Source organism: Oryzias melastigma, linkage group LG14 (assembly GCF_002922805.2).
Source record: "Oryzias melastigma strain HK-1 linkage group LG14, ASM292280v2, whole genome shotgun sequence".
Lineage (NCBI taxonomy): Eukaryota > Metazoa > Chordata > Actinopteri > Beloniformes > Adrianichthyidae > Oryzias > Oryzias melastigma.
Genome location: NC_050525.1, coordinates 29,479,115 through 29,504,274, shown reverse-complemented (window position 1 = coordinate 29,504,274; position 25,160 = coordinate 29,479,115). Strand labels below are relative to the sequence as shown.

Below are 25,160 nucleotides of genomic sequence, written 5' to 3'. Positions count from 1 at the left end.
GGCTTTAATCAAACACTCCACGGCTTCCACAGCCTCGACTTGGCAGCCCAAATATAACCTTTAATGGGGGTGGGGGTCTAATAAGCTCACATAGCTCTTTGACCAAACCACATGACTGATCTGAAAGATGTTTAACCTCACCTGCACTTCAGCATAGCTAAAGGTTATATTCTAAAAACTTACACCACCATTTATAGACAAGCAAAAACAAACCGGCTCCCCTGTTTGTTTATTTATTTATTTCAGCCCAAATTGTGGGAATTTTTAGTTTTTTCTTACCAATATGGGCGTAAATGGCGTCCTGTGTTGTGTCTGGTGTGAGCTCTCCTTGAGAATTTGGCTTGTGTCTCAAAAAGATATTAAAGCCTATTTTAATGTGAACATGTCAGTCATGAGGATCCTTCACAAGCCTTTTGTTGTTGTGGTTCCACTAGTTTTGATTTGTAGTTTGGTAGAAAGAACCAGACTTCACTGACAAATGCTGAAGCAGAACGAAGTTCTCTGTGTGGGGACAGTCCTGGTTTACTCCTCTTTGTGTTGCAGAGTTTTCAGTGCAATTCTGCATCATTCTTTTAACGGACCAATGTGTTCTGCGCCCTGATTGGTTGTGAAACTGGACTTCTCTTTCTATGAAGAGTTTAAACAAGAGAAAAGAGTGAAAACGTTCATGCCTTAATCATCTATAATCCTACTTTGTGGATTTAACCAGCAGAAGGTTATTGTTGGAATGTAGCACAGAACACTGTTTACTTTAGACTTCCTCCATGATTATTCAGATCAGGAAAACTGACATCTTTCCTCTGAAGGATCATAATTGCAGCCTCTTCACACATTTAACTTCTTTCTCCTAAATGAAACTTTTCAAGATGACTTGGAGTAGGAGTGTCAGACTCTAGGCCATCCCTGCCTGCTGCTGGTCACCTGGATCAGGTGTGTTTGCCAATAAGAAGCTACCATAGCAGGTTGATTAGAAAGCATGTCAGACGCTGACCCTCAAGGCCTGAAGTCAGGAGACATCTTCTGTCCCCAGCAGCTTTATGTTTATCAATCCTTCAGTATTGATCCAGACCCCCCCCCCCTCATGGTCTGTCATGATCTTCAAAAGAAGCTTTCAGCACATGGAAATGATGTCTTCAAGGCATCCGAGGAAATCGACATGTGAGCCTCCAGCTGCTTTTGTTCTCCACGTCCAGAATATTATTCTATTTTGACATGACATTAATTTTACATGACATCTTCAGACGTTCAGTGTTGGTTATGAATGTCACTGAGGACCACAAAGAAATCTGCAACCTGAAGTTAAACAGCAGAAGCGACGTGGAGGTGAATGTCCTTCCTGTGCTTATTTACCGAAAGGTGTAAAGAATCTTATTTTAATGTCCATCTATTATTGTAAGCTTTGAAGTTCAAGAGTTATATCAAAGACTTGACTAAATTCATATCTTGACTTCAAAAGTTGTCTTTTTTAAATGTGTTTTATGTAATTATAGTATAGATTAATTCCATAAATCTGCAGTTTTTATTCTTTGTTCAGCTTTATTAACAAGGGTCTATTGGGGGAACCTCGGGGGGTGGGGTGGGGGGACACATTGAGGTTCATTTTGTGTCTTTGTGAATGTGAATTTGTTTTTAAACAGTCTTTTTAGTGTTTTTAATGTGTATTTTATTCTCTTTATGTTAAGCCCTTTGTGTTTCAGTGAATCAAAGGTGCTTTATAAATTAATAAAGTTTGAAGTTTAATTATTGAAAGAAAACAGTAAAAAAAATCAGAACAAAAATCTTAAGCGCCTGTTTTTTTAAGAAATGTTTGTATTTGATTAGATTTTTCAGTGGATTCCAAACTGAAAGTACTTGTTTGTATTTTCTGCCTGTTATAAACTCCTGCGATCCGCTCAGATCAGCCCGTCTGACCACTGAAACATCTGATGTCACATTTTCCACGTCTGTTGGCGGCGCTCAGGTGATGATTGGTCGTTACGCTCCACTTTGATCCGTGGCTCTGCGGTGGTGATGGAAGACATATTTGTACAGAGCTCTGAGGGATCAGATGCTGAGCCGAGCGGGCCGTCTTTATCCCTCACTGATACCTTAATAGTCTTTCAGATCGTTTCATAGATTCTGTTAGCGTCAGAACATTTGCATCTCAGGACGGTGAGGCTGTAAAAGAACACAACATGTGACCGCTCTTCCCTCCCTCCCCCAAGAGTCAGCCATCACGCCAGCTTGTTTCATCTCGCCGCTATATTTGACCATCTGTGATCATTTTACTGATGCCTCAGATTTTACCACTAAAAGGAAAGAAGAGCAGAGCTCATCTGTTAAACCCTCAGAGGACGCGTGGAAGCTGCTCTAATGCAGAATTTGTTCTACGGCCAGCTTTAGTGAAGAGCAAAATGTGTTTTTGGATGTAGAAGAGACTATTTAAACCATGCTCGGTTGGAATGGGTTTAAAGAAAAGTATTTCTTTCTTCTCCAACCTTAAAAAATGTTCAAAATTACTTTTTTGTGCTAAATAAAAACCCAACAGAAAATATTTGAAGGAAAAGTTTTATCGGTTGGAAAAATAATATTTAAAAACAAAATAAGGTAAAGCAAAAGAGCCACATAACAGGTATAAAAAGTATCTGACAGCTTCTACTCACATTTGTGGGACTATTATCTTTACACAAAGTCATCTCTATTTATGGGAAGGATTGTTAGAACTTTGGTTTGTTTTTCGTCACTTATGTTGTAGTTTTGGTGGTTTTCAGTCACTGCAGCTTCACGCTGATCATACTCATTCGTTCAGAAATAGATTCATAATCTTTATATTTTTGAATATATTTACATTAATCTGATCCAGTTCACATACTCTAAACTGTATCAGTGAAATAATGAGATTGATAATATCATACAGACTAACAAAGATTCTCAAACAGAGAAGCTCCAACAATTGTTCTGCTTCTCCTGGAGGACGTTTCAGTTTGGCCACCAGGTGGTGATCACGCTATAGCATTATTCCAGAAGAAGGAAGTATGAGCATAAAACGATGTTTTAGACCACAAATGAGACCAGAAGAACATCTGAGACCAGAAACCATCTGAGGACCATTTCTGGTCTCAGATGGTTTCTGGTCTTAGATGGTCTGGGATCTTCCTGAGGTCATCTCTAGTCTTCAGGAGTTTCCTGGAGCTGAAGCTCATGTCTTCACAATCACTCGGTCGTCGTTTCATTCTTTGTTAGACGGGGCTCAGGTTCTCTCTCAGCTCGGCTTCTCTCTGTATTACACTTTGAGGTGGGGGGGTGTCTGGTCCACAGCAGTCGGTAGCTGGGGGGGGGTTTAATTACCTGCTTTTGGAACCTGCTGGGAATGCAAGTCATTTGGGTTTTGTTTGAAGGGTAAACAAATGTCTCCTATCTCCTCCCAGCAGAGGAGAGGGACGAGGCTGGGGTGGGGGGCACCACTGCCTCCCGTCACGTCAGAATGGCTGTCAGAGGAACTGAAGGCGTTTGGACTTCAGGGCGGAGCACGGCCCACGCTTTGGGCTGTGCAGATATTCAGCAGGCTTTGTTCTGGACGGCTCGGAGTGAAGGACTGTTTGGACCAGGAAGTACTGAAGAAGTGGAGATGTTGACGTCATGCTGACATCTCTCTGGATGAGCAATTAACCAACTCAACAAGCTAAAAAACTTTTCTCAAACTCAGTCAGGGCAACATAAAGCAGAGACAGCTGTGGAGTTCTCAGACCAAAAATGTGCTGAACTGTAATCAAACCACAGCGGAGTTTAGAAGGTTCTTACTGTCATCAAAGTCTACAGTGTTTTTAAACTCAGCTGAACTAAACTGAGACCCTCACATGTTTTAGAAAATGAGGCTTTTTCGGAGTGAGACAACTGAACATAAAACTAACGAAGCCACAAGCTGCTATGAAGCCTCATTAGTTCATTTTCCAGATAAATTTTACTGTAAAACAGGAATTCTGTGATCCTGAAAGAAGTTTCCAACTTTCTGTAAGTCACAGCAGAACATTTAAATACAAGCTTTTAAAAAAGTTCAGAACTTTAGCAGTTAAATGTTAAATAAGTTAAGAATCTTCTTCTGTCATCCATTGGTGGGCGGTAAACCGATAAAAAGAGGACATACTGCCCCCTACAGCATGGAGAGGGAACTTGTGTGCTCAGGATTGTTCTGGAGAACGTTATGAACGAGGGGATCATCCAGATCCAGTGAGACTGATGAGGGTAGGCCTTCATCAGAGAGAGACGAAGGCGGGAAAAGAGGTTCTGGTTTAACCCTTTGATATCACAGCTGTCACAGTAATAGTACCATTGATCTATCGTAACTCTCCAGCATTTACTCTACTAACGTAACCCCAACAGATTCTGAAGCTCTACTTCTGTAAACTCCTACATTACTGTGGAAATCTGCTTTTTTGCTGCTCCAGAATCCACTGGAGCTGCGTTCTTTGTGTCAAGCCTTCAAGAGGTACATTCATTCAAATAGTGTCAACACTGGAGCTAAAGCTCTGGAGTTAAAGGGCTGATCAGGTTTAGCCAGAAGTTTAAAGTCATTTTCCTGGTTTTCAGGCTGAACAAACATCCTGTTCGGTTTTCTCCTGAAGTCTTCTGCTCTGGTTTCTTGTCTGTTCCCATTTTTAAAGCCAGTTAAATACAGCAAAGACCAGCTCTGTTCCTCAGCTTTCCTCACAAACACCGTTAGCGAGGATCTTCTTCCACGAAACGCATCGTCTCGCTCTCGTTTATGACTGAAAGACCAAAGCAAATGTTCTCCATCTGGTCCTCATCAACTGGATGTGTGGAGACAACGTGCTGCTTCACAAACTGCAGCTGTCAGCCTCCACTTCCTCCTCCTCTTCCTCCCTGCTCACTTTGCTGAAGTGCAGCAGACGCTCTCGAGGAAATACTCAGAGGAAGATGACTGCAGCGATGAAACCTCCACTGAGGAGGTCCTTCAGCGAGAACGTCAAAGACTCCACCACCAGAGCCTGGGACGTGGTCTGGAGGATTGTGAGGGAGCGGCGGCTGTGGGGTGAGTCCTCAGAAGTTTGAGTTTGGGGAAATCGTTTTAGAAAACTCTGCTTCTTCCTCACAGTTCTGCCTTTTATCTAAACTAAACTAGAGGACATGAAGACTTAAAACTCAGAACAACTTGAGTCAACGTGGAGTTTTTATTAACAGAACTAATCAGGAGGACACAGTAAGACCTCCAAACCTCTTCCATAAGGGGTTGACCGCCTCAGACAGAAGCAGGAGAATCTGAGTGTGAGGTCTCCTTTAGAGATCAGGTTCTAGAAAAACCTGATCCTATGACTCCACCAGCTGTGCTGAAACCTCTGGTTTGACAGCTGGTTTTGGTTCTGCAGAAAGTCCAAACCGAGCTGCTGCTGTGTGTACACCTTCATCCACCAATGACGTCAGGACGCTCTCACTCGTTATGCAATCAGCTCCTTCTGGATTACACCATGCTGACCAGAGAGGGGGGGTTTCTCATTCATGATCACCAGCTCTTCAGATTTTACTTTAATCTAAGTGTCTTCACGTGCTTAAACTGACTATCTGAAGCCTCTGAAAGCCAAACTTCACATTGTTGTTTGCGACACAAACATCGAGTTGGAGGCGTTTTATTTCCTGCAGGTTTTAGAGTTTAACAGTTCCTGTGTTAGTTTGTTCGGTCTGTCTCTGTTGGTCAGCTTCACTGAGAACAACCGTTCCCTCCATCAGCAGCTCTTTCCACTGAAGCTGTTCACCCTTCATATGCTGCATTTACATCATAACTCAGCCAAATATGGCCTTCTGTTTGGATTGGAGGTAGAGTCCTTCCAAACAATGTGTGCGAGTTCAGTTCTGTAAACTTTGCTGAGATGGATCTCCAACAACAGGCAGGAAGAATCCAGAAGATTTACATCAAGCCTGTTTTATTTACATCAATTATGATTTTTTCTTTTAATTTCTAGTTTGTATTCCCAATAAAAAGGCTTTAATTGGAGCATTTAGACAGTAAAATTGGTCAGTCTCTCAATGCGTTCAGAGTAACACTGCATCGTTTTTACAAAGTAGAAAAAAGCACGTCCTCGTCTCATCCGTGCACGTCTCTGTCTCATCCGTGCACGTCTCTGTCTCATCCGTGCACGTCTCTGTCTCATCTGTGCACGTTTCTGTCTCATCCGTGCACGTCTCTGTCTCATCCGTGCACGTCTCTGTCTCATCTGTGCACGTCTCTGTCTCTTTGAGCTTGAAGACACATCACACATTTAGGATTTGAAGAGTTTTGCGTACAGTTGTTGTATTTGTTGTTGTATTTTCCTGGAGGTAAAACGTTTTTCTTTCTGCTGCTGAAAGACAGAAAAAGTTCAAGAGATTTGTTCAAAAAAGAAGACTAACGAGATAATGTCGCCCAAAGAAATGTCAAAGATTTCTTCCTTGATCCTTTTTATAGATGGTCACTTTAACATTTGACTTTAATTTTTTAAACTTTCTTCACGGCATCAGTGTATCTTGATTTGGTCATTCTAGTCCGTTGACGTTCCTCCTCTCTTCTTTGCAGTAGTAGCTCAGGAGGAGCTGCATGTGTTTTTGGAGATCTGGAGGCTGATCTGGAGGGATCAGAGCTGCCACAGAGTTTGTGCCGAACGCTCAGAAGTTCATCTGCAGAAAATCTTCCTGCGTTAGATGATTATGTTCATGTCCTTCACTCAGCTTCTCTTTACTTCTAATCTCTTTTCTGTCTGGATTTAACATTTAAAATGAACAAAACCGATTCTTTGGAGAAAGATTCTTGGAGTACATCTAGACTTTTGATCAGAAAAGAAACATTCTAAACTCTGAGCTCAAACTTTTGAAGGTTGATTTTGAGGAGAGGAAACAGCAGAAACTCCAGCCCATCCGGCTCTCAGTCGACCTCCTCACCTCTGGTCTCCAAAAACACCAGGAGAAAAGCAGTTCGGTCATTTGGGGAAATGTGGACCGACTTTAGACCAAATTCATTTTCAAACTTTGATTAATGCCTTTTATGAAGGGAAACTTTAACCACAAACGTCATCAGTGTTTGGAAAACTTAGAGACCTGAAGACTTTTGGTTGGTCCAACTCCAGCTTTACTGTAGTGCAGAGGAACTGAAAACCATTACATGTTCTGTTTCTCTAAAGGCTTTGAAGTTCTTGGTATGTCTTTTAAAAAAAACTGAAAATGATGAAAATGTAATAACTAAGGATTCTTTGTATTTGCTCTTGTTCCAGTCGTTAGACATTTTTTCAGACTTTTGATTCTATGTCTAAATTACCGCATGACTTACTCTGATCTGACCGGTGTCCAAATGAACAAATTCAAGATGCAGTGTTCTGGAAATTTCCCACAAGTCTCGATTCCCACAAGAACGATTATTCTTTTTTGAATCATCCAAGTTTTCCTCTTCAGAACTCAGTGGATTCATTAAAAGTCTTCATAAAAAGTTCATGTTTATCAGGCTTTTACTTTGAAAAATGCTAACTTGTAAATCAAACCACAAACAGCAGAAACTGTAAATAAATTTCCTGATTAGTTCAGAGTCGCATGACTCCTCATTTACACTGTTGTGATTAGAGCCAGCAGAAGTTTCAGATCAGCTTCACGCCGTTGGAGCTGAAGTTCAGTTTGTTTAGATGCTCCAGCTGAGCTGCAGAGAAACGCGTCTGCAGATTAAATCTCCATCAGTCAGAGACTTTTGGATGCAAGTCTTTTCACAGCCGAGGCCATTAAAATATTCATGAACTTTGAAAGAAATCGGGCAGGAAAATAAATCCATTTTCAGATATTCTTCCTGCATATTTGTTTTCATTCTTCTCTCATCTGGACGGTTTCTTTCTGTCGCAGCGTCTGTGATTAAAGTGTGTGGAGAGGAGTGAAGGTCACAGGGAGGAGACAGAAATGTGAAGGAAGAGGAGGGCCGGCGTGTTGCTCCGGCAGAATGAGGTCATGTAAACTCCTGATGAGACCAGAGTCCTGACAGAGACCGAAGGAAAGTGGATCTGAATGAGAAACAGCTGAAGGAAACCGCTCGGTCTGACTGGAAATCACACAGAATATTAAAAAGAAAAAAGCAATGCTTCACCGTCATGTTTCACTCTCATTTAGTTACACAAAACATGTCCAAAGACTCCTATTTGGCTTCAAACGTGTTCCTGCTGTCACCTCTGCAAGGGCTTCTGAGTAAAAGTCTTGCCTCAGAACTGCTGAGCTTTTTTCACTGTTTCTGGAGTTTAAATCCACTTATAGACATTTCCTGTTTTAAAAATGTGTTTATGTTCTAAAGCACAGATCAGGGGGCTTTTATTTTGATAGAGTCAGAGTGAACTTCCTTTTCTGGAACTGCACATGCTAAGACATACTAACCTCTAAGAATTCCCCCATTTTTCTCTGGAGTTGTGTTCTAAAAACACCCAGATCTGGAAGTATTCATCTTTATTTTTACAACAGTAAAACTCCTCACTTTTCTCAGACACAAGAATTTTCTTATTTAAACTCCTAAAGTTCAAACCTTCATAGAGAAGAAGTCGAGGAATATAGAATGAAAACAAAGATCATCTTTATGGGAGACAGCGTCTACAGCCAATCAGGACGCAGAACACCATGTGCTGGGGGGGTGGAGGGGGTTTGACGTAACAGACCTGCAGGGAGGGAGGAGTGAAAAGCAGAATGTGAAGATCATGAACGGTGGAGGTCTGGCAGCTCCACCTGTGCTGAAGGAAGGAGAACATGTGAACTCAGACCTGCAGATCGGATCTCCTCCGGAGCTCCAGGAGGAGCAGCTCCAGGACTCTGGAGGAGACGCTGTCACACCAGCCTCCTCCGTCAGGCCACATTCAATTTGCAGTTAGCCCACTTTCCATTTGCAGTTAGCGGGCTAAATGTGAGCCTCTGGGGACGCTGGCGGCTCAGGGAAGTTGAGCTATCGTCGCTGTGCTTCATTACTCCACTTTCCGCCCTTGGGAGCTGAGAACTTAGCAGAAGTGTGGAGCTGGAGGAGGTGAGATTTGTTTGGAAACTTTTGAATTATTGTCTGGAAGGACTGGGCCTGTTTTCCTGCAGGTGTGAGTGTTTTCGGGTGGATCTGAAACCTGTAGGAGGAGCTTCTCATCACTGCTATTTCACACCAAGGAATGAGTTTTCTTTGTTCTTCCAGCTGCTCCCTTTAGGGGGCGCCAGTGAACCTCGTCATGTTTTTTTTAAAACAGGTGACATACAGTAAAAAAGAAAGAACATTAAACATAAATTTGTTGAAAAATCAACTGCAGTAAATTTGAGGGAATAACTGGAATAACTGAGCAGCTTTTCAAAAATGGATAAATGAGGAACACAAGGTAGACCAAGACCCAGACCCAGACCCGGACTACATAAGACCCACACCCAGAGCCAAACACACACCGAGTCATACAGTGATATACTGTGAAGATAACAAATAAATCCCTAATGCTATTTTACTTTTATCTATCTATTTCATTTTTGGGGGTTGCTTCACAATTCTTTGTAAACTTTTTTTTTGAACAGCGTTAAGTGTTTTGTGTTGTATTTGCTATGTGTGTTAGTTTTGACAACAGAGTCTTCATTGTGAGCTCAAAGTGAGCTTTTGACTTAAGAGGCAAGTATTTTGTAGTTAGTGTTTATTTTGAAAATTGTGTTTGGTGAAATAATAATAATAATAATGGATTAGATTCATCTGCACTTTTCCAGACGCTCAAAGCACTTATAATGAATATCCATTATTCATTCACACCTCATTCATACTTGGTCATGTAAGCTACTACTGTAGCCACAGCTGCCCTGGGGCAGGCTGACAGAGGCGTGGCTTCTAGTTCACGCCTCCGGCCTCTCTGACCATCACCGGGACATTCACACTCCAGTGGGGCCACACTGGAGGCAAGTAGGGTTAAGAGTCTTGCCCAAGGACACAACGACATTTGGCTGGCGGGAGCGAGGATCGACCCGCCTATCCTTCGATCATTGGCCGACCCGCTCTACCACCTGAGCCACTGTCGCCCACAAATTGGTCTAATGTTTGACAGAATGTGTTGTAGCATTTGGGAAAAACAGCGGCTGGGTGGCTCAGTGGGCTAGGTGAAGGGCTGGCACGCAGGAGCCCTGGGTTCGATTCCAGGGTTGTCCACTGATCCCCACCCAGATTGGGTCCTTAGACAAGACCCTTGATGCTGCTGCCTAACTGGGTCCCTGTGCCCCTCAAGTACAGGGTTGTGTCAGGAAGGGCATCCGGCGTAAAAACTCTGCCAAATCACTGATGCCAAACAGTGGGTGCTGTTACGCTGTGGAGACCCCGAAAGGGATAAGCTGAAAGTGAAAGAAGAAGCCTTCTCACGTGATGTCAGACCAGCTGAACGCTGTTCAATTTATCAATTGTAATGGAAAATGTGTAGTAGCTCACTTTCAGCTTATCCCTTTCGGGGTCGCCACAGCGTAACAGCACCCACTGTTTGGCATCAGTGATTTGGCAGAGTTTTTACGCCGGATGCCCTTCCTGACACAAAATGGAAAATGTGTACAATATTTATTTCAAAAATGTTCTACCTAACCATTCTTTTTTTCCTCTTTGATTGTTCACAAATCAAAGTACAATTGTCATTAATCCTGCAGAATCCAGCTCAGCTGCTAATCCATGGATGATATTAAACAAGACGTGGATTATTTCTCTGACAACCCGGTTAAAGTTAGACGAAGGTTACAAGAACTTCACTGAATGCTGCTGGTTTAAATAAGAAGTAATTAAGATTTTGTTCCTCTAATTTATGCTAACGCTAGCAATAGCTTTGGGGATGAAGTGTAGATCTGCAGAAGATCCTTTCTGTCCAGTTGAAGTTTCTTACATTTCCAATCTCACAAAATCATTAAAAACAGAGCAAAAGTCAGACAATTTCAGCGTGTCTGACATTGAAGTCAAACTAATTACTGTTGTAATGTTTTCTACTGTGATCAGCGAGCTGCTGTTCAGTCAGCAAAATCACAACCATGCATCAAGTGTTTCCTGTATAATAATGTATGTATTTATTTATACAAAAGTTTTAAATGTGGTTCATCAGTTGGACTTGTACAAAAACATGAATACCACGGCCTCCGTCTTATTTTTGATGATCAGAGTTTTTTTCCTTTTAAAATTGGACCAAATTGAAGCATTTTATGGTCATTTTACAGTATCTGCGAAGCTGAGTCTCATTGTTTCCTGACATGTCTGATATGGCGTCGCTCTTTACGGATCTGGACTATGGAAACAGTCAAGTGGGCCTTTTCTGGTAATACAACTCATTGGTGAAAAAAGGTTCTACTGTAATTAAAGGTCTGTTTACAGAAAGCAAAAACGCTAAATGACCAACACAGAGCAACATTAAATGATTCGTACGGAAGCTGGTAGGGAACATTTTTTGAACATAATTCAAATCTTCTTTTCCTTTTGGCTTTTCCCTTCAGGGGTCGCCACAGCGAATCAGTTTCCTCCATCTAAGCCTGTCTTCAGCATCCTCCACTCTAACACCAGCCACCTTCATGTCTTCATTCACTGCATCCATAAACCTCCTCTTTGGTCTTCCTCTAGACCTCTTTCCTGCAGCTCTAGACTCAGCATCCTTCTACCAATATATTCACTGTCTCTCCTCTGAACATGTCCAAACCATCTCAGTCTGGCCTCTCTGACTTTATCTCCAAAACCTCTAACATGTGCTGTCCCTCTGATGTATTCATTCCTGATCCTATCCATCCTGGTCACTCCCAAAGAGAACCTCAGCATCTTCATCTCTGCTACCTCCAGCTCTGCTTCCTGTCTTTTCTTCAGTCCCACTGTTTCTAGTCCAAACAACATGGCTGGTCTCACCACAGTCTTGTACACCTTTCCTTTCATTTGTGCTGAAACTCTTCTGTCACACATCACACCTGACACTTTTCTCCACCCATTCCAACCTGCTTGCACTCTCCTCTTCACTTCTTTTCCACACTCTCCATTACTCTGTACTGTTGACCCTAAATACTTAAACTCCTCCACCTTCTTTATCTCTTCTCCCTGTAACCTCACTCTTCCACTCTGGTTCCTCTCATTCACACACATGTACTCTGTCTTACTGCGGCTAACCTTCATTCCTCTCCTTTCCAGGGCAAACCTCCACCTCTCTAACTCCACCTCCACCTGTTCCCTGCTCTCACTACAAATCACAATATCATCTGCAAACATCATAGTCCATGGTGATTCCTGTCTAACCTCATCCGTCAGTCTGTCCATCACCATTGCAAACAGGAAGGGGCTCAGAGCTGATCCCTGATGTAATCCCACCTCCACCTTGAACTCCTCTGTCACCCCTACAGCACACCTCACCACTGTCTTACAGCCCTCATACATGTCCTGCACTGCTCGGACATACTTCTCTGTCACTCCAGACTTCCTCATACAATACCATAGTTCCTCTCTGGGCACTCTGTCATAAGCTTTCTCCAGATCTACAAAGACACAGTGGAGCTCTCTCTGACCTTCTCTGTACTTCTCTATCAACATCCTCAAAGCAAATGTTGCATCTGTAGTGCTCTTTCTTGGCATGAAACCATACTGCTGCTCACAAATGTTCACTTCTGCTCTTAGTCTGGCTTCCACTACTCTTTCCCACACCTTCATTGTATGGCTCATCAGCTTTATTCCTCTGTAGTTACCACAACTCTGCACATCTCCCTTATTCTTAAAAATGGGCACCATCACACTTCTCCTCCATTCCTCAGGCATCTTCTCACCACCTAAGATCCTGTTGAACAACCCGGTCAAAAACTCCACTGCCATCTCTCCTAGACACTTCCATACCTCCACAGGTATATCATCAGGACCAAGAGCCTTTCCACTCTTCATCCTCTTCAAAGCCCCTCTCACTTCACCTTTACTAATCTTTCTTACTTCCTGCTCCACAACCGTCACCTCTTCTACTCTTTGTTCTCTCTCATTCTCTTCATTCATCAACTCTTCAAAGTATTCTTTCCATCTTTCCATTACACCACTGACACCTGTCACCACATTACCATTCCTATCCTTGATCACCCTAACCTGCTGCATGTCCTTCCCATCTCGATCTCTCTGCCTTGCTAGTCTGTACAGGTCAGTCTCTCCCTCCTTACTACCCAACCTAGCGTACAAGTCATCATAAGCTCTTTGTTTGGCCTTTGACACCTCTACTTTCACCTTACGCTGCATCTCCCTGTACTCCTGTCTACTCTCCTCAGTCCTCTCAGTGTCCCACTTCTTCTTAGCTAGTCTCTTACTCCGTATACACTCCTGCACCTCCTCATTCCACCACCAAGTCTCCTTATCAACTCTCTTTCCTGATGACACACCAAGTACACTCCTACCTGTCTCCCTGATCACATTAGCTGTAGTTATCCAGTCATCTGGGAGTACCTCCTGACCACCCAGAGCCTGTTTCAACTGTTTCTTAAAAGTCATGCAACAATCTTCTTTTTTCAGCTTCCACCAGTTTGTCCTCTTCTCTGCCTTTGCCCTCTCTTTCTTCATCTTCTTCACCACCAGAGTCATTCTACACACCACCATCCTGTGCTGTCTGGAAACACTCTCACCAACCACTACTTTACAGTCACTGATCTCCTTCAGATTACACCGTCTACACAAGATGTAGTCTATCTGTGTGCTTCTACCTCCACTCTTATAGGTCACTCTATGTTCCTGTCTCTTCTCAAAGAATGTATTCACTATCGCCATTTCCATCTTTTTTGCTAAATCAACCACCATCTGTCCTTCTACATTCCTCTCCTGGATACCAAACCTGCCCATCACCTCCTCATCACCTCGGTTTCCTGCACCAACATGACCATTGAAATCTGCACCAATGACAACTCTCTCATTTCCAGGGATGCTCATCATCACTTCATCAAGATCCAACCAGAACTTCTCCTTCTCTTCCAGCTCACATCCTACCTGTGGGGCATACCCACTAACAACATTGAACATGACACCCTCCATTTCTATCTTCAGACTCATCACTCTATCTGACACTCTTTTTACCTCCACAACACTCCTAACAAACTCCTCCTTTAGGATAACTCCTACTCCATTTCTCTTCCCATCTCCACCATGATAGAACAACTTGAACCCTGCTCCTAAACTTCTAGCCTTGCTACCTTTCCACCTGGTCTCCTGGACACACAGTATGTCTACCTTTCTCCTCTGCATCATGTCCACTAACTCTCTACCCTTTCCTGTCATAGTTCCAACATTCAAAGTCCCAACTCTCAGTCCAACACTAGTGACTTTCCTCTTCTCTCTCTCCCTACGAACCCGCCTTCCTCCTCTCCTTCTTCCACCAACAGTAGTCCAATTTCCACCGGCACCCTGTCGGTGAACAGCACCGATGGCGGTCGTTGTTAACCCGGGCCTCGACCGATCCGGTATGGATTTCGTAGGTCTGATTCGCATATTTGATTTGGCAAGATTTTACGTCGGATGCCCTTCCTGACACAACCCTCTGTATTTATCCGGGCTTGGGACCGGCACAATGAGACCCTGGCTTGGGCCCCCTCGTGGCTACATTTTTTAACATAATTCAAATGAAAAACTCAATTCCTGATCAAAAGAAGTTAGTTTACGGTTGAAAATCTGTTCATCTTGTTATTCTAAGACTTTGAATAAATGTGATTAAATTTCAACATAACTTGAATTTAAAAAGTCGTGTACTAGACTGAAGATTTCCCTCTTGGATCAGAAGTCTATTTTCTAACATGAAAACAGTTGAATTGTCAAAACCAAATGATTAAAGGAAAGTAAAATGTTCACATTATTTAATGTTCCACAGTTCACAGTCTGACAGGAATTAAACCTTTTGAAACCTTTGATTTAATGAGGCGACAGTTTGACATTGAAATGGTTTTAGTGGTTCAAACCTCTTTGCAGGTGTGCAGATTTAAAGACTAAAACGGATTAAAGTATGTTTGAAGCGTCAGGTTTATCTTTAGTGAAGGCTGTGCCAGAAACCTCATCGTTTGTCCTCTTTGTCCGTTATTAAACCAGGAGTATCGCCCAGCCAGCAGCACTTTGGAAAAGACTCAAACTGTTGAAAACTTCTCGGTATCGGTGATGTGAGCCGACAGCTCAGTGGCTTCAGAGGGAAGGACGGTGAAATGAAGAGACAATAAGACGATGTTCAGTCTACATGATGCTCTCTGAAGCAAACATCATCCTCATGAAACTCACCTCAGTGAAGGGGAGGAGTTTGGCTCCAGCTCCAATGAAAGGAAACCACTCTGAAGTTTAGTTTTATAATTGGAAGAGAAACTTCATCAAACTTCTGTTTCCTCCTAGATCTTTGAGTCCAGTTACAGCTTACAGCGTCTGCACCTCCTGTAGATCAGTTCCTGATCCTCAAACATGAAGCCAAGAAGCTGAAGTTCTCTGGGAGAGGTCAGGACGGATCAGGAATGGATTCATCAGAGAATCTGATCATAAATGTTCTGGAAGCAGCTGGAGATATTTGGAGGAACAGGGAGGATGGTGGGGACAGGATGCTGAGGCTGGAGACACCAAGACAAAGGAGGAAGACTAAGAGGAGGTTCATGGATTAAGGATGACACAGAGGGGAGGGTCAGATGGAGGCAGATGAGTCACTGTGGCGCCCCCTAAAGGCAGCAGCTGGAAGGCAAGTTTATTTGTAGCACATTTCATGTACAGAGACAATTCAAAGTGCTTTACATAAAACTTTAAAGAAACAATAAAAAAATAGTAAAAATGTGATCATTAAAATAAAATTAAAAGAAAGTAAAAAGATTTTAATTTAAAACAAGCATAGATAAACAGTGCGGACGTAAACTTTTGAATACATATTAATCAAACTGAGAACAGGTGAGTCTTTAACCTGGATTTAAATACACTGAGTGTTTCAGCAGATCTAAGGTTTTCTGGAAGTCTGTTCCAGATCTGTGGTGCATAGAAGCTGAATGCAGCTTCTCCATGTTTAGTTCTGACTCTAGGAACTGATAAAAGACCGGATCCAGATGACCGGAGAGGTCTGGCTGGTACATACTGGGTCAGGAGGTCAGTCATGTATTTTGGTGCTAAACCATTCAAAGCTTTATAAACCAGTAACAGAACTTTAAAGTCTATCCTCTGACAGACAGGTAACCAGTGTAAAGACCTCAGAACTGGACTGATGTGGTCTACTTTCTTGGTCCTTGTGAGAACCCGAGCAGCAGAGTTCTGAATAAGCTGCAGTTTCCTGATGGATTTTTTTGGTAGTCCTGTAAAAACACTGTTACAGTAATCAAGTCGACTGAAGAGTTTTAGTTGGATAGATTGAAGCTCTGTAGTGACGTCCAACCTTTTTTCTTTAGCCCCAGACGAAGACGAAGCGTCAAATATGTCCAACATTTCTTTTTCAGATAATTGGATCAAAATTAAACCTTAAAATTCAAGTAACTAAATTAATCACATCAATATTATTATGATATTTTTACTTACTAAAGTAGAACTGTTTAAGAAGAAAGTCCTGAGAAGAGGATTAAACAAATCTAACATAAAAACAATAAACACGCTAAAATATGTTAAACATCCACATAAATACAATTATAACAGTCATTTTTTTTATGCCAGTCTGGTTGGAGTTTGCAGCTGCTGATCCACAGCCTGTACTCTCAGTAGGGCTGCCTCTATCAGTCGACTAATTGAAGACTAATTTAATAGTCAATTAGTGGTTACTTTATATTATATGGAGTCAGAGTGTAATAATGTTGGACAAAGTTGAGAGCGTTCAGCACCAAAGAAGGCACTTTTTTAACATTTGAGTCAGTGAGACCAAAACTTGATCTTTTCTGAAAAATAGTTCCTTGTTTCAGATGCATGTGGGAGGAGCTACCAGCTAATGATTTTAGGATGATGCTGTAAGGAACGATGTCTGTGGATATCTCATTTTCCCGCTACAGGGGGCTGTGTCTGTATGACAGCCGCTTCCACAGTGTTTCTGTGTCTCTATGAGCTTGAAGGATCTCTGTCTTGTACTAACCAGGGGGGGGGATAAAATTAGAAGACCTTTTTCCTTTTTCTTAAATGTTTGGATGAGGCCCGAGCCGGCAGCCTCTGCTCCCTGCAGCAGCTCTCTGTCTGCCGGTATATCGAGCGAGTGAGCGGCGCCGTGGGACAGAAAGCCCCCGATCTGTCCAGTGTATCCCGCCTTCGCCCTAAAGCAGCTGGATGAGCTCTGGAAACCTGCGGCTCCAACGGGTTAATGAAATAGATGAAAGTTCAGGACAAAAATGCTCACTTTGGATTAATATTCTAACCGCTGATCGAGCCATTGAAAACGTCACATGGCCAAGGCTGAGCTCCTGATTGGCTGATGTGACGCAGCAACCTGTCAAACTTAAGGCATTTCAATTTTTGCTGAGCCACTTAATTTGCGCCTCTTTTCTCAAAACGAGCTGCCAGACCTTCACGCCGCGCCGTCGCTCAAATCGCACCGTGGGACTTCAGAGTCTGTTCCACTGACTCAACACTGAAACTGGCCGCCTCCGCCGCGTTATTCGCTGTGAGTGCACAGCGAATGCGGTGTGTTTTTCCTCCACTATGTGCATAACCCAATTAGTCGACTAATAGTAAAATAAAAAACTAATCTGTGATAGTCGACTATTAAAATAAGTTTGTGGCAGCCCTAAATCTCAGTAGAGATTATAAACATTATTGATGTGAGCGTATGGAAACAGCAGCAGAAATGTGAATCTAAACAGCAACATGCTGCATTTGGACAAACATCTTCTGGAAATCTGTGATTCTAAAACGTCGTCTGATGGATTTTCTTCTTTCATCGCTGCAGAGAGTCTGACCATCAGGATGACCTCTGTGAAGGTCACGCTCTGGGTCAGAAGAGACATTTATCCAGGTTCCAATCAAAAGACAGACGAAGCTCTGAAAGGATTAAAACTCTGACATTAAAAAAAAATCAAGTTTTTAATCGTTTAAGAATTAAAGTAAAATTTGAGTATAAAAACAGAAGTTCTGGATTCTTTTTGATTTCCAATAACTTTTTTTCCAATCACATTATTGGATGATTAACATTTAAAACGTTTTTTATTAAAGACAGAACAGACATCACGAGTCCTTTTACATTTTTTGAGCACACGTCCGTCTTTGAGGCTTCCTGACCTGCGGATGCATTCATGGTCATCTGGGTTGTTTGCTGAGTCAGCAGGAATGTGCGTGCTCGCTGATGAAGACATTTGATGCAGCGACCTGTCAGAAACAGTTCAGCGCTTTTTGTTTGTCTCCTAATAAAACGGCGTGAGAACACAGACCTCCACAGATGGGAAGTGACAGTCTGTCTGACACGTCTCCTCTCGTCGCTGAACAAAGCAGGAAAACTTTTTTTTCCTCATCTTCTGTGAGCCGTGTGACAGGAAGTGCGCCGCCTGTGAGGCGTGCACATCCATCAGAGGCGTCACATGAACTCCCATGCAGATCCTCCGTTTTTCTGCTTGGCTTGATGATCCTTTCTGCTCCTCTGCGAGGAGGAGGAGGGACGGATTCACGAGTGGGTGACCAGGCTCGCCGCTGCCAGCGCTCTCAGCTGTTTCCTGTTTGTGCTCACTGACTCCACCTGATTATCGCAGCATCAGCGGCGCCACGGCCTGAAATCATCACACCACCTGACTCCCCAACATATGGGGGGTGAAAACGAAGATCATGAAGGAGGCAGAACAGAGGAGGAGTAGGGAGCATGGAGTGTGATTACATTAGCAGAGACTGAGAAGATGTGATGAAGATGAGACGGTAAAGGAAGCAGTGACGTCAAACCAGAAGAATCCCTCGTCCTTTAGAAACACGGATGGTGAACCAAAGTCAGGAATGAAAGGAGAGGACAGAAAAGCCGGGACAAAGTTTGTAAACAAAGAGCTGGAGGAGCTTCATCTTTGTCAGTCTGGGTCTAGAACTCTACAGAACTCCTCTCTGAAACGGTTGTCGTTGGACGGAAACGCCTTTAATCAACAACCAGAACAGAAGAGGCTCCGGGCAGCTGCCTTGCTGAACTACATGAAAGATTTGATATTTTGATAGAAAAGTCTTCGGCTGGATCCGTCCATCACCTCGTCGATGGTGTGAGGATCATGTTTCTGTGCGGCTCACAGGAACAAAGATGGCTGACAGAGAAGCCGGTCGTCTGTTCAGGCAGAGTGACAAAGTACGAGCTTTGAGAAGAAGAGACTTCACTAAACAACAAATGAAATATATAAATGCTCCTTCCTGAATATTTGCAGCATCAACAGGAGGTTTATTATTAAGCTAAGAAAATGAGCAAAGATGATCCTTTGAAAGTCTTTTAATCAGCTGCCGTGTTTCCTCATCCTGATGCCAAAATTGCCTTTTCATGTAATTATTTCCTGTTATTGGGTTGATATTTTTGTGCCTCCTCGTTATTTCTTCATGAAAATGAATCTGAAGCTGGAAAAGACTAAACACACAAACACAGATGCAGCTTCACTTCAGAGAAAACCGCCTACAACATATTATTGCTGAAACATTTATATTCTCTATTCATTTCTGTCTTTAGTTTCTTTCATGTACACGGTAAGTTATAAGTACAGTGAACAACTCAGTGTTTGTGTGACACATTTTGGTGGTAGGATCAAATATGTAAGATGTTCTACACCCGATAGATGTGAGAACAAATGAGTTTTTCCAGCCGAGTTTAACCAGCCGAGGATCTGAACGTTTCTTGGCTGCTGTTTTTCCTTTTAGAAACATTGATTTTTTTCTATCACCTCCGTCTCTTTCCGCCATTCCCCGGCGACAGCTGACTTCATCTGTCCATTCCGTCTCTGAAAGCCGTCCACGGGGACGAGCAGACACGTGTCGGTCAGCTTGTTGTCTGGAGTAAAAGCCCAGCAGATTCCACCGGGAGGGTCGGCTTTGGAAAACGCTGTCCATCAGTGAGACGTCATGTTTGCTTTTCCTGAAGCTTCAGCCTTTGGTCTGCAGGACTCGGTCAGCTGCAGATCCTCAGAGAGCCTCAGAAAGTTCCCGGTGTCTGCTTCAGCGGTTAGGACAGGAAACGTACATTTCTGACTGTCTCTGTTTCTGTTGAATCTAGAAAAGATGTCCTGCAGGAGGTTTGTTTTTCTGCGAGTTAGTTTTCCACTGTTGGTCATTTAAAAAATTCTAAAGGGTTTCAAGAATAATTTTATTTAAAAAACAGTCCCTTCTGGAGGACGCGTCCTTAACTCTTCCCGTCAGTGTTTGTGGGTCTAAAGTAGCAGAAAATGTGAGACATTTTCATTTCTGACTCCAAACTTCCAGCTCTCCTGAAGGCACAAACGTTCATTTGCTTTGCTCAGTTTTCTTGAAGAAACTTATCAACAGCATCTGTCCTTTTAAAGCTGCAGCTCAGTCAGGATCCTTGAATCCAAACCCACCCTGTGACCTCTTTGGCTCTCTGAATAGTCTGTTTGACTCCGCCTGTGAACTGCCTCTTTGGCTCTCTGAATGGTCTGTTTGGCTCCGCCTCTTTGGCTCTCTGAGCGCTTCAGGAATTTACTAACAAGATAAACTCCTTCTGAACAGCTTTGGTCTCCAGGTTGATCTTCTCTTGTGAGGAACCTCTGAGCTGCCATTACCACACACCTGGGGACTTTGACCCACTAGTTTAAAACTACTAGTGATACAATGGAGGGGTGGGTGAGATAGAAAGTCTTAAAACAGAACATGAATTCCATTGCCCTCCCCATGGAGTCCAGGTAGTGGTAGCACCCTCTTGCAGAGCTTCTCCGTTTGGCACCATCTTTAGGCCGCCTCGGGCAGGTACAGCTCCACATGAAACTCAAAACAAAAACCAATGGATAAACACAAATAAACCGCAACCAAAGATGCATATCAAATTAAGTGGAACTGTACACTACACCTTCAGGTTACTGTTGTGTGACTGGAGTCATCACACTCCACAAAGATCAGCTGTTTGTGTCTTCATTATTTATTGTTGACTAAATTATAAAGTATAAATCCTAAAATGGAAAAAACAAAAAAGAACTTTTAAAGTGTCTTGATGGTTGTGTTTCTTATCTGAATTCACTCTGTATATTTATTAATGGGGGGGGGTATTACTCACAAACACCCAAGACCCTTTGTACCCCCCCCCCCACACACACACACACACACACACACCCAGTTCAGTGCCACTCCATCACGCCGTTCCACCGGCTTTCCTCCATCACTGACCTGCAAACACCGCATCTAATTCTCCGTCAAAGCGGCGTTCGATGCTCCGTGTTCCTCTTCCCGCCTTCAGACGAGCGCTTTCTCACAGGAAGTAGGACAGCCAGAGCTGCAGGCTGCTGCAGAGGTTTAGCTCTTCATTTCTGCCCAAGAACCCCCCACAAAAAAAGAGTCATCAGAAGCTTTTATGTATTCTTCCTTACACAAAGGCCCATTATGAACCATCTCCATGACAACAGCCACTCCTTAAATAAACAAGATCTTAAAGCAAAGATGTTGGTTCTGTAAAGAAGCAGAACTTCATAAGGAACGGGCCGTCTTAGACAATAGTACTGAAAATCTGAGAAACGTGAGGAACCGCCTGTCTCGGACTTTTACTTTGAAAATCTAAGGAACTTGACAAACCAACCGTCTTAGACTTTTATTCAGAAAATCAGAGGAATGTGACGAACCAGCGTGGAGAAGGGGTTTCGCCCATGGAACGTTCCTTGCATGCGTGGAGTTGGATAAACGCTCAGAGGGAAATTGAACGACACACAGTGACGCCTCCTCTGCTGGCCACGGCTGACGCTGTTTCTTCACCGCAGAAACCAAAACATGATGTTTCTACTGAGAGCTCTGAGGCTGAAGTGACGGTCCGGTTCTGACTGAGGGATCCAGATGCAGACAGAACTGTTTTCATGTTGGGGGGGTCAGTTCTGAAACCGCACTAAGGGAAGAAGGCTAAAGTGATGTGATGGTGTTTGTGAGCCACACCGCTACACAAATTCACTGCAGCGACTACAAACATGGATGCTGTTGTTGTGTCATGTGACCAACAGGTTGGTCCATTTAAAATATTGTTTGGAGATAAAAACATTTGATTTAGTTCTTGTTTGAAAGGAGCAACATTAATCATAAAAGTGCAACTTTAGTTTTTTTGAAAATAAGGAAATTGTAATCAATGACTAAAACAAAGCAGTCTGATCTTATTGAAGTATTTAAAAATGAAAGTAAAAAATGGACAGAATGGAATGAATAGAACGTGAACCTCAGAAATGACTTCTGGACACAAAAGTAAAAACTAAACTTTTCACACCATAAAGGGAATTTTTAGAGGATCCTCATCAGAATCTGCTTACAGTTCATTTTTTATTGCGTCCACGCTTCAGTCTCTTCCTCTGATCCCCCCCCCTCTCTCCACTCAAAGCTTTAATGTCATGATCTTTAGCAGCCAATGATTTTCAATAGCTGAAGGTGGCCTGACCTTTCCCTGAATCCTCCCAACACCAGGAGGCAGTTTGTTGTGAGGATCAGCGTTTGGCTTCGGTCTCTGGTGACACCTGCATGTGAGCTGAGAGCAGACGTTTGTGAAATGAGGCTTTTTCTGCAGACAGAGAGATTGGAGCAGAAGAATACGGCGATAAATTGAATTTTATTGATCAGCTTTTTCATCAGTGTTTTTGATGAGGAATCCATTCAAAGCAGCGTTAGAACACTCCATGAACTTTGGAAAAATAAGTATGAGCATATAATATTTATATTATATAAAATACTGTATATTTATTTTTTGATTTTATGATTATATGTGGGTTTTCTCTGGGGACTCCGGCTTCCTCCCACCATCCAAAAACGTGCTTCATAGGTTCATTGGTGACTCTAAATTGCCCCTAGGTGTGAATGTGAGAGTGAATGTGTGTGATTGAGGCCCTGAGACAGACTGGAGACCTGTCCAGGTGAACCCCGCCTTCACCCATCAGTAGCTGGGATAGGCTCCAGCACCCCCGCGACCCAGAAAGGGACAAAGTGGACAAGAAGGTGAATGAATGATTATATGTAATTATTCCACAAATTCATCATTAACTTCCAAAAACAGGTGGTTTATTTCCAGAAAAACAAAAGTTTCAACCTTAATTGACATGCGTGACATCATGGAGCTCTGGCTCGTGACCAAAAGAACAAGATCCCGACTACAAGCGGCTGAAATGAATTTCCTCCAGAGGGTGGCTGGGTGCTCCCTTAGATATTGGGTGAGAAGCTTGGTCACCCGGAGAGAGCTTGGAGTAGAGCCGCTTCTCATCTAGAGAACCCAGTTGAGGTGGATCAGGCATCTGGTCCAGATGCCTCCTGGACACCTCCCTGGTGAGGTGTTCCGGGCATGTCCCACTGGGCGGAGGCCCCGGGCAAGACCCAGGACACGCTGGAGAGACTATGTCTCTCAGCTGGCCTGGGAACACCTCAGGGTCCCCCCAGAGGAGCTGGAGGAAGTGGCCGTGGAGAGGGAAGTCTGGGCATCTTTGCTCAGACTGCTGCCCCCGCGACCCGGTCCGGATGAAGCGGAAGAAGATGGATGGATGGATGGACATCATGGACATAAATCCGTTATCATAAATCTCTTTGAAACCTCAAATCTTAAACTAACAGCAGGTCACCAGAAATCTGCTTAAAATACTGATATTCCTGAAATCAATAAATGATTTAAAAACTGGTATTTTGGGTACTTCCTGTTTGGGTTTCCAGGGGGAGGGGTCACTCCGTCCAGTTTTCATATACAGTCAATGGTTGCATCTGAACCTCCTCTGCCTTTAAAATGCTTTTTTTGAACTCCCCCATTCTGTGAGGAAACCATGCCTCCCTGCGTGTTTGCAGCCGGTGGGACCGGCGCTCTGACGGGTCTGGGGGACAGAGACGGCGTTTTCCTCAGAAACTGGTGCAGACAAAAGCTGAGCCACTGTTTCGTTTGGACTCCTGCTTCGTGCTGCGTTTCATTCAGATGACAATTTTACCTCATGTGTCAAAGAGAATCAGTTTTCTGGCAAACGCTCCACCACTGCAAACAGCAGAGCTTCCCCACACAAAGTCAAATTAATCAGGTGTCAGGTTGTAAATGGCGCGTTTGTGTATCCTGTTAGTCACACACTCACAGCCTCTTCTTTCCCACTCAGCATTGATTTACTTCTATATTTACTGACAAGCGTGATCTTTGGCGGTTTGACTAGTGACATAAAGACAACACTCAGTGCCACGCTAAACGCAGAACACAGGCTTTCATAAGGAGATGCAGAAATTCATTAGCTGCAGGCTCAGCATGGAGGCTCTGCAGCAGACGGGAGACAAACCGAGGAAGTTTCAGAATAAAGCTCCAGCTCTGACAGGAACGCCCTGAACTGCTGCCCAAACCATGAGAACACAGGAGAGCCTTAGTGATGCAAGAGTTCTGCAGAACATCAACAAAATGTTAACCAACGTGAACATCTCTGCTGGATCTCAACACTTTACTGGACCGATGTTCTTCAGCACAGACGTTAAAATGTTTCGGGTCACATCTGAACTTCTCCTTCTGAATGTCGCTTCCATTCCTCCAACCTTCCTCCTCTCATGGTCATCCTCTCCTGCTCTTCAGTTCACATGTAAAAGTCTTAAAGCTCGTCCAGCTCATCTTTCATTGAAAACTGCCTCCGTAGACTAAGTCATGGGTCTCCATGGTTACCTGCTGCCTGTCTCAGGTGATCTCACCAACAACGTGACTACTGATACAGAAGGCTTCTATTCTGCCATGTTTGATCCTAAAATGTGACTTGTGTGAATGAATTGATGAGGACATGAAGACTCTCCAGAAGATATTTGATCATTTTCTTCAGAAATCCACTAAACTAAAGAGAAATGAAGAACGAGGTGTTCCTGAAGAACATCCTGGAGCGCGTCTGAGTCCATTCTGAGAGCTGAGAGAGCCCTAAAACAAAGTCTGGCTCTGGGAAGGGGGCCAACTCTGAGGGCCTGTGGTCCCGTCTCCATTAACACCCCCATAAAGAAATAAAGCAGATTTAAGGCAGCTGCAGAAAGTGTATATTAACCCCCGTCAGATTAAAGAAGACTCTGCAGGAACACCTGAGCTGAGGATTTAAATCAGAAGAAACATTCTGTTCTTGCAGGCTTTTAATCTTTGGACCTTTCAAGGCTTGAAGGGTCTATT

The 25,160-nt window shown here is 43.3% G+C and overlaps 1 protein-coding gene and 1 long non-coding RNA gene across 2 annotated transcripts in view; both read left to right on the top strand.

Moving 5' to 3' along the window:
* The window catches only part of si:dkeyp-23e4.3 (rho GTPase-activating protein 7), a gene marked incomplete in the record, with an annotated part of 69,825 nt that overhangs the window by 24,261 nt on the left and 20,404 nt on the right, over positions 1-25,160 (top strand).
* Positions 1,863-8,086, top strand: LOC112139668. The gene is made up of 2 exons (XR_002918037.2): positions 1,863-1,960; positions 7,849-8,086. It is a non-coding gene; the product is annotated as an uncharacterized LOC112139668 (long non-coding RNA).